Below are 15,097 nucleotides of genomic sequence, written 5' to 3' on the forward strand. Positions count from 1 at the left end.
TGTGTGTGTGTGTGTGTGTTGAAGAGAAGTGGGCTGGTGATACGTAGACGCTTGAGGCAAAGCTGTCAGATATTCGACCGATTTTTCTTGTGTTCCGTAGGTGGTGCATAGCATACCATGCAGGATATACACACACACGGATCCTGCACTGCATCAAACCCTGCAGATCACGACTAAAAACTAAAGTAAAGTTTCAAATATCCAACCCAGATGTTGTTGGTTATATTTCAAAAAGTGTGCAAAATTGACACAGGACTGTTTTTTCTCCATTAGACTTAATAAAACGTACTTTTTCTGTGTCATCACACTTGCAGATGGTCCAAAACTCTATGAGTAAATAGTGTGATGCTGATGGCGGAAGCGGAACTATATGAATGTGGTTCTGATTGTAAGGAAGCGCTAACATGGCCACTCATGCAACCAGACTGTCAGCTGTCTCTCAAATTCTCTGTCTCTGTGTGTGAGTGTGTGTGTGTGTTACAAGCACTGAGTCGGGTATCACAATGAAACAGGAAATCACTGCACGGATAAAAAATTCTCTCTCCCCTCCTCATACAAAAACACTCACAAATAACCCGCTAATCTCTGCCCGTGCCCGCGTGCCATTCAAGGCTTCCTCCAATTAAAAAGCATCAGGGAGTCGAAGCCGCCATCTTATTTATCATATTAATTAGAAACTCCCCTGACAACAAAGAGAGGCCTACAGCTGTGGAAGCAGAGGAGAGGCCTGGGAAATGAAGGTTGGTTTGATTTGTTGTCTTGCTAATGTGACACCTATTATACAGGTTGGACCATGAATACAAAGACGCACAAAACAGCATATGGTAATTGTGAGTGTGCACGTGCAGGCAGGCGGCTGTGCGGCGAAGGATCTGCATGGGCTGAGGAGTTTGGCGCTTGGTTATCCACAGTTTGCTGCGTTTCATGAAGGTAACGCTTTAATGACTGGTCACCATTCAACCACCTGTAGCTTTGAAGGACTCAAAAGCATCACATTCATGAGGCTTGTGCATCAACTACCTACAAAGCAGTGCTATCTGTAGGTAGTTGATTTTAGTAAACAAGATACAACTAAAGGTGCCGATTTTATTGCTTTGAATCTACCCTGTTCTCAGTCTTTGCATTGGTAGGACAGCCAATGAAAGTCAGTTATAGGAAGCATCGATGTGACCACACGTGTGCCATACAGCTGTGTGGCCCTTGGCTTTGGAATGACTGCTTAAGGAGAGAAGGTGACAAAATTTGTGATTTCACTCGAGTCCATTCGAAAGACATTTTTATATTTGTTTTCATGTGATGTTTTCTCTCTCCATCTCCCTCTTGTTGGCCATCTGTCATCTGTCATTTGATAATTCCTTGTGTATCAATTAGTTTTTTTATGTACTTTTTTACCAGTTTATAATTAGCTTTTGTTTTGGGGGGATTTTTTCCCCTGGTATCTTACTGTTCATGAATTTTCTCCTGTTTTATTTCTGGACGTCTTTTGCATGAAATGTGTGTTTGGTCAATTATTTCTTGGTTATATCACTGCTTCTACGTTTAGAATAAAGAATACGGTTTCTCAAGTTGAGCATTTGTTTATGCTCTAACCTATAACTTTAGCTGCAATCTGAGGCAGAGAGTTGTCGGCAGGAATGTGTGTGTGAAGTCTCGTATTGTGGGAAGTGGTAAATAAGCTGTATTAGTAAACATAGTCTTTATATATATAAAATTATATATGGAAAATCAGAGTAGCAGGTATGCAAATGATGTAAAAGCCCAGTTCATACAACTTTAAGACATACTCTCACCCAGCCTGGCCCCCTCATCGATGCAGGCCTGAATGGTAAAGGTCTGAGCAAGGTTAAGCATGTGCTTATGTACCATTATGCAACTATCAGCAGCACCAGCCATAGTTAAACTGCTTAAAAGTAAGATCATGTATATACTGTATAGGATGTTAGGTCAGCCAAAGCACTAGCATGATTTAGCATGACACACATGAAGTCCAGTTAATTATTCTGTCAGTTTTCACACATTTAAAAAGAAAGTTAATCATAGTGAACTGTTGAGTCTGATTCCACTGACAAAATTTGTATTTGGGGAAAGCCCGAATGCTAAGATAGCTAGCCAGCTGCAGACTCCATTGTCATATTAAAAATTGGACAGATATGAAAGTGCTACCGACTTGAATCCAGGAGTCTAGAGTCAACTTAACAAGAGAACGATGACAGCTCAAATCTCCGAATGAATCACGTTTTCTATGAAAGGAAAAGAAAAATGTGGGTGAATGAAATCTTTTGGAAGAAAACGGCTTTAAGACCTTGCTTCTGTCAGTTCATTAATGGAGATGTGAAGGGTGGGGTGGGGGCGGGTGTAAAAACAGTGGGACAGGCCCAGATCGAGGGTGAGCAGGAGGGTGATGCGCTCTGTAATCAGGGGTCTATTAAACTGCTCTCCATACAGCTCATGATGGGGCTGGACCAATGCCCTGTGGAAGATAAACGTTCAGCATATTTAATAGCTGACAGGTGTGTGTGTGTGTGTGTGTATGTGTGTGTTTTTGTGTGTCTCTGGAGTTTGTGTGTGGCATGACACGATTTCTAACCATAGGCGTTTGTCCTTAAATCAGTTTGAAACCTCCTGAACGGTACTGCTGCACCAATTAAGGCATTGCTCTTTTAACAGAACTGAAGGTCTGGTTGAGTCAGTAAAATCCTCCTGAGATGTGTTATGAAATCACATTTAATACAATTTCACAACACAATATGATACATAACTGAATAGCACTACACTGTTTTTCCAGTGCGAACTGCATTAAGTATGCTGAGAAAGTAGATTTTAGACCTGCTGTAAAAGTAATGTGTTGAATAATCAATTTTCTGGGTTCGGGGGGGGGGCATCCTTGGATTTTATTAAGGAGAGCAAAACACTACCATATTGGTTTTGCCATCCATCTAGATGCTAATACCATCAAAACTGACCACAAGACTACAACCGTAAACCTGCACAGACTGTTTGTTGTAAGGGGGGATGGGAATGATGATGGTTACATGAAAGGAAGTGTGATCAGCAGGTAAGTTTTTATACACATACAAGGTGACCTCATCAACTTCGGATATTGACAACGAGCCTATTATCTGTAGAAGTTTACTCCCTAACTATAAGTAAAAAATGTTTTCCTTCAATACACAACTGGTAAGTGATTATTGTAAGAGAAGAAGGCGAGTTGCTGACCATGGTGCTGAAGCTGAGACCGTCAGCAGGGAAGTTGCTGTCCTCATTACTGATCATCAGCACACTCTTAGCTACAGTTTGCAAAGAAACCTGCTGATAAATCTATGTGACACTTTTTTTCTGATTGTGCAATGTTGCTGTTTGTCAGTCTGGCATTGCTAAAGGTGATTAGTCGGATTCCAATTTCTATGTAACTCATTTTGTTCGTACTTTACAAATTTAGAAGTACATATGGCCATCTGCGCTCACATTGCTTCACAGTATCCCCTGCTAACACAGCTCCAGACATTTCGTTACATGGGTTTTGGTGTGGACGCCGACTTAGAGTTGTAGCCTGGTCAGGTTGGACCCAGTCTCTCATGCATTAAGCTATTACAGAATTCAGCATCTGTGACAAGCACACAAGAATTGATTTTAGATAAGGAGTTGCTAGATTTATGGTTTATTAATAAACCCTCTGCTCTCCATTTAATCTCACAGAATTCGGGTTAGGAATGAAAGAAATACAAGCAAAAATAGAGATGTTTAGGTAAGGGAGAATATGGATATGGATGGATGTGGAGAAGGATTTCAGAGCTTCAGTGAGACGATGATAAATGGGTTGAGGATATCTAAGCTCTCATTCTCTCTATGGCTTCCCTACAGTGTCTATATTTTTCTTTCAAGCCACCAGCTATTCAATTTTGATAGACGCTGTCAAGTGTGTGTGCGCGCATATGTGTGTGCGTGTGTCCAGCCATCTGGTAACCAGGCCATTGTTTACTCTGTCACAGCTCAATATTTGCCCATCCATCTCTTGTCCCTGTGCTGCAAACCACAAGTGTGTGTGTGTGTGTGTGTGTGTGTGTGTGTGTGTGTGTGTGTGTGTGTGTGTGTGTGTGTGTGTGTGTGTGTGTGTGTTCTGGATGTTTATGTGCATCGTGCAAGCTGCGAATACACACATTTCTGACAAAATGCAACCTTTTTTTAGATTGAAATTTAATCTCCTTAAATTATCCAGATTCTAATGAAGAAGAGAGGAACTCAGCCAAACTCTTGACATGAGCTCATAAACTCAAGATAGCATCTGAATGAGACTAAATCATTCAAAAATACCTGCTAGTGTTCCATTTAAGGTCAGTAATCCATATTATCTCGAGTGTGTTTGAATATCACTTTATCCTGTCTCTGTGTCATTTATCTCCATTTACTCAGAAAGTATTCAAATACCTCAGCAAACACACCACACTGTGGCATCTTCCTGTTCTTTAACAGTCAGCCAGACATGCGCAGCTTGGACAATTGTCCACTTGTAATAAGTTTAACCACATCTACAGTGGCAGGTTGTACTTTTAAAAAGATTTTTTTTTTTTACAGCATTGTGCCCGAGACAGTCCACCCATCCATCCTATCCTGTGCACATACCCAGAGAACCAGTCTGGCACGAACATTAATTTGGACTCAAGGAAGAACTGATTCAATTTCGGTGATTTAGATCAAGGTCACTCTGACCTCATGTCAGTTCAATTTGTGGATGTGATATCTCAAGGATACTTTGATAATATTTCACCACATCTGGCACAAATGTCCGCTTGGAGTAGAAAACAAGCTAAAAAGAATTTGTTTTTTTTAATGTTTTTTAGTTTCTGCAATCCTGCTTGTCTACATTTTCTTTTAACGCTCACGTTAATTAACAGAAGCCAACTGTGATAACCTGAAAGGTGATTAAACTGTTATAAACACTGGTACCTGTCTTAGTTGTGAGAGCACAGTTGAGACCAAAGTTATTTTTGGTTAGGGTCCGAGAAGGAATTTGCTCACTGGCAGTCTTCACAGCAGCAGAAATGCACACAGATGTGTGCACGCGCGCGCGTGTGTGTGTTCAGTACTGAAGCCGTGCCAGGGTGTAATTTTCCATTTGGCTGCTGGACAGAAAGATGCATGTTGGCTAGACAATCTACTTAATGTGGTAAACACACACACATGACAGCATGGAGATCTGTGCTATTATGTAGCTTTCACAAGTTTGTTTTGGCATAAAGCACAACCCCAAACTAAATACACTGCTTTGACATACCCCAATAGCAGTGCACTTAACACAGGAAGGGAAGGATATCTCTGACATAGACGTTATTGCTCCCACGGATCTCTATCTGCCTCTCTACCTCTGGAACACTTACTCTCATTCCATCTAAGTTTCCTTTCTCTCCCATCTCTTTGCAATCTGTTGCTACTCTTCCCTCTGTTCCCTTTTCTCCATCTGCCCTTCTCTGATCTCCTGCTGCTGTCTGAGCATCAAAGGTATTCAAGAGGTTTGCCATCTCACCTTCCTCCCCACAGATCCCTTCATCATCTTCAAACAGAGGGAAGTGCAAAGGCTAACTGTGGGTTTCAGAGCATCTTTGTATTGCTCTACATCTCACGCTTGCTTCTCTGTCCCGGTCTTTGCTATTAGCAAAGTATCTGACAGAAGTGTTCTGGGTATAGAAAAGGTTGATCCTCAGATTGGACTTGTATGACCTTAGATCTCAGCTCTAAGAGTCTCAGTTTTTTTTGTTTGCTGGAGTGACAAGAGTTGTAGCTTCACAACCTTCAGAATTTTAGAGTAAAAGGACGCCTGCTTTGGTAAATGCTTTGTAAAATGTTGTTGTGAGGAACAGTAATAGTTATAGTACTTTGTTTTTATTATTTTAAAATACTGCAGAATTTGCTTAAACAAATGGATGACTGCTAAAGTGTGCTTAAAGCATGAAGATATTGACCAATGTGTACAGGCTGTACTGCCTCCAAATACTGATATAGGATGGTAACGATGAGCACTTTCACTGTTTCCTTGCGCAGGCAATATTATCTTAGCTATTATGTTAAATCAAATAGATGTCTTTTATGTTCTGGGTCAAACTGACCCCTGTAATTTAATTTAATCCCACCTTTAATTGAAACTGTTACCCAAATTTACTCTTCCAAACGTTAATTAAAAATACACGAATTAGGATATTGTTATTTACTGGGTTAGAACTCTTTCCCTCCGGTCATGCTGACTTCTGCTCTGAAGCTTTTCTATTCTTGGCCTTCCACTATTTTGATTGTGATCTGAAAAACTGTTGGCGAAGGACACAAGCATTCAGTCTGTTGTGTTAAATGCTGCCCATTTACACTTTTGGTGTAAATGATTGACAAGCATAACACTATAACCACCCACCAAAACAAACAAACTCATTTATTCAGACTTGAAAAAGAGGGTAGCTTTTAAAAGGCAAGTAAAAACAAATCAGGGTGAAAAACTGAAACAAAAAACATGTTAACATTTAGATGCAGTCCTCTGACCTTCTAACGTGGACACTACAGCTCTTTAAAAGGCTACACAGTCTCCTCACTTCCAGTACTCTCACTGACGGTGTTTCCAGGACTGATGCCTAAAGACTCTTTTGTGTAAAACTGAGACACCAGCAGCCTCTGACAGACTGGCAGGATTTGACACACTGATATAGGATGAATTTGCAGATCCCAACGTTTACAAAGCAGTTTCTGTTTTTAAGATCTAGATCATTCAACCTGAGGATTAATTTAAGCAACACAAACATGTTTTAAATGATCTCCAACAATGAGCCTAAAACACCTAGCTTGAAATGCTCGAAACATTATGTATACCAATGAGACAAGTCTATAGACTCCCGCTATCCATCAAATGAAAAGAAATTGCTCCACAGTAATTTTTCACATTACATTACAAATAATTGATTAATTGATCAACTTTGTTTTTCTTTCAAAAAAAACAACTTTTGCACTATCTGACATCCCCACGCTGGAGTTGTTTCTATATTATTGTAATAATTTTAGTCCAAGATCAACATTACAACCAATGACCTATGATGTCATCTTAGCACTCAGTCAGCATTAGCCAAGAAGTTAGCTAAGACGATTACAAACTATCACAAGCGAACCAACACGAGTAACTTAAGTCTGGTTAACTGGAAGCCTAACTTGATAATATATTTACTGTATTGTACAATACTCTACAATTTGTACAATATAATAAAAACAATGCTGTACAAATTAATAAAGAAAAAACACTTGAAATCCTGATAATTTGTTCCAGAAGAGATTTTTATATAAAGAAAGGCATTTTTCCCCTTTTTCCTCACATTACAAAGCTATGATATCACAACAACAGGGCTGGTCAGCTGTAGTGTTGATCCTGGACCAATATGAATATGACGATGCAGGAAAAGTCACAAGGCCAACCTTTTTAAAGGAAAAACCAAAATAAATGTCTTAAAAAGCTCTTTACTGACTCTACAGGAGTCAGTAATGCTCTCTGACATGTTCAGTTTAGTTATGATGTAGCTATATGATTTACAGTTTTTTCATACTCATGATATGGTTCAGTGAGCCTCACGTTCAGTAGACTGAGGCATTTTCCATATCAGAAGAGATCATTTCCATCAGGAAAGAAGTGTTAGGATCACCCTCTGATCATTAGGCTAGAAGCCATGCCACCATAAAGGCATAAACGCATAACAGACCCACCAGTTATCCTCACTGTAAGGCTCAGGTTTCAGGTTTCTTCAGTCATCGCCTGTATGCAGATTTACTTTATAAATCTGCAGTTTGTATTCAGATCTCACGGCAGCAGGTTTGGATTTCTGGATTTTCAAATTGAGAAACCTGCTATGATATCGTCTGGTTTGAGGTGCTGAATTGTCCATCTCCTCGTGACTCTATACAAGTGTGTAAGAGGATCCTGGCAGCTGCTGTTTACAGTTTAAATACACACCCACATGATGTATGTTTGAGTTTGCTGACTATACTGTATGATCACCTGCTTTTGTGGTGATGAACAAACAAAATTGTTATTACTGTGAGAGAGAGGGAGAGTTAAATTTCAAATCCTTTAGATCCTTTAGATTGTTCCCTGTTTAGCCTTCATCTGTGGTGCAGGCTCTACTGCACCTGAGAAACATTGTTTTGTGATTAGTAAAAAAGCAACACAATAGTGAAAGTACTGCTAATATTAGTATATTTACGTATGTATTTGTGAAGGATTATATGGAATTACAGGACTTTTGCACTAACACTAAATCCCCTTGGGTATGACACTGAAAAGGGCCCAAAGGCCTAGACCTTACATGCTACATCAACATCCACAAACCCACACATATACACACAGCCCACACACAGCACTCTGACCTTTACCCTAAACCCATTCCTCATCTCTCTGCAAAAGCAAACCAAGTGAATGGCCTCGCTAAAGGCTTTTTAATAGACTGCTTTGTGTGAGGAAATCTGTGGGTGACGAGGGAGGGGGGCGGAGGTCCCCAGGGAGACACAGGCAGGGAGAGACGGAAGGACAGCGAGAATAGCTCGCTGAAAAACCATGTGGGCAATTGGTGTTTGCTGGACTATTGATTCTTAAACATATTTAAACACCTTATTTAAATACAAAAAAATCGCAGTTGCATCTGTGACATTTCCTAAAAAGTAATTGGCTGAAGGCGCAGATATCAATTTTACAGTGCTGATGAAGACCAAATAACTAATTACGCCGAGTCCCACTGAAGATTTGAGTTTTTTCAGGCGTCAGCTAAAGGGTTTGAACCTCACATTTCTCTCCCACCCTATAATCATGGCAGCCAGGAAAGCTTTCCATTTGCTGCTCGGTACATTCGCGGCTGTGTTTGCATCAAACCCTCATTTTGTTTCAATTTGGTTTCCATTCTCAGAGATTATACAACATTCAGGCTTTAGAGGGGTTTGAAATAGATGGAATTATCTCCTCCTAAATGCACCCACACATGCAGTGAATACCCTTTCTGGAAAAGAGTATGTTGGATCATGTTAAATGAAATAAGAGCAAATCCACATTTGTATTTATACTGTACTCTTATTTATTAATTATATTTACAGTAGAGTCTTTAAGCGCTGACAAAAAATAAATAAATAAAACTATTCAAATGGAATCCATGCTGTTAATAAGATGTGCAAGGGCATGAAACCAATCCCTTAGTCACAGAGTTTTCAGAAAATTTTAAATCGTGTGAATTAATCTTCCACCAAGTACTTAAGTTTTTAGCACACATGGTACCACAGAGTCTAGCCCCATTAAGAGACCATCCAATTTTCCATCCAGAAGACAGAATTGTTTTCAGATTTTGCTTTTACTTTCATTTCTGACCTCTTATTTTCATTTGCTTTTTTTGTTTGTTTTAATTCATCACCCTTTTCATTACCATCTGCATCGGTGACAGAGGTGAAAACAGCAGAGAATATTTGGCTATAGTCTCAGTTCTTGATGTCCTGAGTTGTCCAATAGAGTTCAATGGAAGTCCCTCAGCTTCTGAAACTAATGATGTACTCTGTGCAATAAAATGTGCTCTAAGGAAGTTCTGTCCAAGCGTAACTTTAACTGTTTTTACTGTGATCTATACATGAGATATAAGAAATACCAGTTGGGACGTCATCTGTAATACTGTCTGGTTCTGGTGAGACAAACTCAAGTATTTCATTAATGTGTTAGCACTAATTAGTAGACATATCTATCTGTGTGTTAAACGCTTCCAATTTGTGGACGCTGCTTGAAAACTGAACTTGCTAACCATTGCTGATAGATTAGCTCTGCACTTGTTTATCAAAAGAAGTAATTATACTGTAAGTAAATGTAAGTACTGTGCAAGTAATTATATCTTCATGTGTATTACAGGAAAGAAGAAATGATTACATTGTAAGTACAGTTAAGTAGTGCATAAGTAATTTTACCAGGAAGTTACACAAGAAAAAGTACAGTGTACTTACGATGTAGGATGTTTGTTTTTCTACAAAATTACCATAAAATTGCAGAGTACTTAAAGTTACTTATGCAGTACCTAAAATGACTACTTAAACAATAATCTCCTTTCCTGAATAATTTTGCACTATATAATTGCTATATTACTTACACACTACTTAAATGTACTCGTTTTCTGTTAAAACCTTAAGTAAATATAATTACAGTGTAATTTCATGTAAAATACATTTAAATTCTGCTTATAATACAGCTTGCACCCAAGGACATTTTTTTCTATGTAGTTAAAGTGTTACCAAACAAATAACATGATGAGGACTAATGTTGAGGTTTGAGTGCAATGGGTGATGTCATGGTGGGTAATCCAAGGCTAGTTGTCCAGTCTGTAGTATGGACCTAATGGCCATAATGTTATTTTCAGTAATACTGTATGATTGATATTATGGGAAAAGTCTTAACCCCAAAACGTGACAAAAAATAAACTTTTGCCTTTCGTTACAAGACCCATGTTACATGTTTTACACCAAATTTTTTCCTCTTTCTTTTTTTGTGGGTGGTTCCAAGCTGGATGCCACAGTTTTGGGTCAGAACAAGGTGACATGTTTGCCATAGCTGTGTACTCCGGTCCCCTCTCCACTGCAGCGTATGAATGAAGACATTTATTACAACAGAGACACAGAGGATTAGCAGAGAGCTTAAACCATTCTCATGGTAATGCACAGAGCTGGGAGTGCGCAGATAAACACAAACACTCACCTTATCAAAACACCCAGACCTGAGAGACTACTCCTTAACAGCACCGACGGAGTGGCTGAGAGACCCTGACAGGAAACAGGAAACCGAGAGAACAACCTAAGTTAGCTGAAGCAGATTATTCAGGGAAAAAAAAGTCAAACAATGAAGTCATTCATTTCATATTGCACTTTAACGCAAAAGGCATGACTTCATTGTCTAAGCCAACACATAAAAAAAACAAAAACAAAAAAACTTTCATACAGGCCTCAGTTTGGTCTCACAGAATCAGACGCTTAAATCTTAAATTTGATGTTGCTGCCTAACGTATTTAAATGGGGCGCGTGAATGTGTCACTGTAATACTGTTTAAGTAATCAATCAGTGCATGAGTCATGAGTATTACTGTATAAAACACGAATATCCAGAAGGTCTGCTATTACTGAATAATGTAATGCAAATCTGTGCGATGTGTGTGAGTTGTGAACATTGTGTAGCTGCTGCCGAGTCGTCAGGCACAGACTTTTTACCTCTGAAGCTTTTTAAGAGGGCAGCCTAATGTTTGATACATATATTATAGTCATGTAATGAGCTCCAGCACCTTATGTACAGGCAATCCATCATATCTGATGTCTAGTATTGACCCATAAGAGCAGGAAAAACTTCTTTTTATCTGAATGATGGCTAATAATTCAAGTTAGTGAAATGTGATTTTTGCAGTAAATTGAATATTTTTGAATATGACACCTTTGGATGACAATAATCAGACTTGTGAAGATGTTCATGTTGTGAATTACGGATTTAGATTTTCAAAATGAATTAATTCACCAAGAAAACCATATACACCAATGGGGAATGGGTGTTTCTGGTTAAACTAACCTTCAGATCGCTCTACTGTCTAATGACTGACTCCTTCTCGAGTTCTATTGTGGTCTGTGCAAAGAAAGACAATGTGAAAGACAAACGCAGCAGGGAAGAAAGTAATCTGTCACGGCATCCTACCCGCTCGAGGCGGTCCACCGCTCTCACTTATATCTTCTCAACATTGTAGTGAGACAACAATCTCAGCCACTAAAACCACGAGGCTCCAAATCTTCCATTTTGGCTCCTTTGAGAGAAGACGGGCCAGCAGCTGAGCTCTGTGGATTTTTATAAACCGCTTTTGAATAGACTCTACCTCTTTGAATGTTGCATTAAGATTCATCCAGGTTTCATGGAGCCTTAAAATACTGCTAAAGCAAGCATAACATAAATGAGCAAGATTTTCAGAGCGCATGTGGTTAGAACTAATTATTAGTGTGTAGGAATAACACGACCAAAGGATTTAGGACCAAGTCAAACGCAAACCTCAAGCTGTTCGAGAACAGGCCAAGTGTAATCTCTATAATAAGTCCTCCGCGTTTAATCAAGCTAAGAGTTTTTAAGTGTCATCTTCACTGTTTTAACACTGACTGATATGCTTTTCTCTCTCTCTCTCTCTCTACACACACTTTCACCAAAAACAATTTTAAAAAGTGCAGGTGTCAAAAAAGCTAGCACCCAAAAATTCTGCAAAGATGGAACCACTAACACCAGCGGCTACTGCTAAAAATGAACCAAAGATCTGTTAATGCAGCACTCAGACACGGTGTGAGAATCCTGATAAAAATATGTACCCACTTTTTTCCCCCCAGTGGCCCTAATCCTCTTTCATGCAAACTGCAGTGCTCGTGACATCACACGGGTGATGGCTGCAGTGATGTAGTAGATATAGACAGCATGCTTTCTAATGAAAGTACCAAGATAAGTCTCAGATGTTTCAAAGACTGATGTCATTTAACAAAACAAATAAGTGTTTGGGGGCTAAAGTACGACACCAATACTTTTAACTTATAAAAGCAGCTTATGTAGGGGACAGCAGTGTGCCATGAGATGAATCATCATCAATCTGAAAAATCTGAACACATTTTAATGATCACTAAATCACTCTGCTAGTATCGATCCAATACCATAGTTGTTATTGAAACTATCGATATTTGGATTGATCTGTCGATCCCTAATAAACTGACTCATTCTGTTTAGTATGAAAGTGTAGTAAGGGTCAAGGTTAAATTCTCTGACAGTGGTGTGGTGTCATGGGACAGACTCAGTGCGACCCTTGTAGGCATGTGTAATACCAGTGTTTTACCTTGGTGAATGATTTCTGCTAAACTGACTTCACTAAAAAAAGAAGTTTTTCTTTTTTCTAATCAATGGTTCAGTATCACACAGTATCTAAACCTATATCAGAAACTATCAGTGCCAACCACTTGAGCCCCTTGGAAGCTTCATGTGACATTTATTGAAGCAATCCAAAATATTACTTTCATGCAATGAATTGTTACACAGGGATGGTTTGAAATTGTGTGCGTTTTAAAACGTGTTTTTTTCTAATCTTTTTGAGCATTTTTGATTGGTCATCTGAAAAACACACAATCACAATCTAAACCCAAAATTTCTCTCTTTTTTAAAATTCGCCCTCTATAGGATGAGCCTTTAACTTTTGCTGTGTGCCACCACCATATGATTTTTTTTATTTAGACACATGTTGTTCTTCCTCCCTCCCTCCTCTCCTTGCCTCTGACTGCCAGTCTTCCACGCAGTGACAGAGATGTAGCTTCCAGATCTCTCCCCTGCCACCTCTGATTAAGGCCGCTGTGAGCGAGACACACCTGTACAGCTGATGGGAGACAATGCCGCTGCTTCCTCCTAGAGATTGATTTTCTCCATTAAAACGGGCCCTTTGTCTAAAAACCCTGCACCCTCTTTGTTATGCTAAAGAGAAGATGGAAGATTTCCAATTCAATTTGGGCTGAGCCGAGGGCCGGTCAGCTATATGGGCCTCCATTGTCCTGGCTGAGCCCGCTGGGACAACGCTAGCGTCTCCCAAACGCCAATTAAGCTGGACGGAGAAACGGACGAGGGATAATTGACAGGCAGGAGAAAGGCAGCCTCTTCCTCTCTGTTTCATCATTGAAAAAGAAAATCAAAGACACAGCAAAGGAGAGGAGGAGAGAAGTGAGGGATGAGAGGAAGGGAACAGTAATAACCTGTAATATGTTGCCCGCAGCAAATTACATGAAGTGTTTTGCTCACGTACATGAAATGGGCACCAACAGAGCAGAGACAAACACAATGAGGGCCGTGATTAAGAAGAAAGTTGGAGGATGTTCATGAAAAGTAGCAATGTGGGGGGAGAATGGATCGAAATGTCATGCACTGAGTATAGACAGCTGAGTTAAAGTACACTTTTTGTATGATGCACTTTAACCTTTTAGGTTGAATTCTGCTGTTTTAATAAACAAGATTCCCAATCACAAGAAACAATTTTATCAATAATCCTAAGTGAAAATTCCACCTGGTCATTGTTATAATAACTCATATATGATATTAATTGTAGTCTAACTCTCTCCATCATCATCGTTACTGTACCTCAAAGATGAATATACCACATAAACCAATTATTTAAGAAATGTAGAGCACACAGTGAGGACTTATGAGAAATACATTTTCTTTCTGGTGTTGGATTGAGTAGTTTAAGCTAAGAATAACACAATGATTTGGGCTGAGAATCTGAGCTTATCAAAGACTAACCCTATCTGCTGAACTAATAGGTAAAAGTTGTTATAAATCTGGACACCCTGTTCATCTAGGACAGGGATGTTAAAATAATTTTGCATTGTGGGCCATATACGAGCCAGACCAGACAAACTCCCCTTTTCTGTCAATGTATAGAAGTCTAACTACACATTTCATTCCTGAGATATCTTAAGATAAGTAAAAGAAATGCAATTTCAACAGTAGGTCTTATTTTTTTTAGACATGATAAAGAAATGCTGCTGTATTAAATGTAAGACATCCATCAGCACGACTCTTTGGACTTAAACTGTAACAAATAAATGTGTAAAATTGCAGGAAAAGTTTTGCTTGTTTGTTGCCCAAAATGTCCTGTAATTATAAAACAGAGGTTTTGTTAATTGACAGAACATTGTGTTCTTACTGTGGGTCCACTGTAAAAATCTGAGATTTCTAGATTGTAAAGAAAAGACTGGAACTTTCTTTCATTTTAATGTTCATCTACTGGTGATGGGGGAGGTTGTCATGATGAACAAAAGCTTAAAAGCTAAATAAATAAATAAATAAAATCACATTTTGGCCAGATTGTAGTCCCTATTTTGGCCCCCAGGCCTTATATCTGACACATATTTGATCTAGGAGTAGAAGTATACAGATTCAAAAGTAGTAGTTTCTAATTCAAGATCATCACATTATGCTGTGTTTATGATGGTCTTGGCACCAAACATATTTATAGCTGTTAAATACATTAAAGCAGCGGTCCCCAAACTTTTTGCGACACGGACCGGTTTATGCC

This window comes from Pundamilia nyererei, unplaced genomic scaffold, assembly GCF_000239375.1.
Source record: "Pundamilia nyererei isolate P.nyererei 1_Seehausen unplaced genomic scaffold, PunNye1.0 scaffold00040, whole genome shotgun sequence".
Taxonomy (NCBI): Eukaryota; Metazoa; Chordata; class Actinopteri; order Cichliformes; family Cichlidae; genus Pundamilia; species Pundamilia nyererei.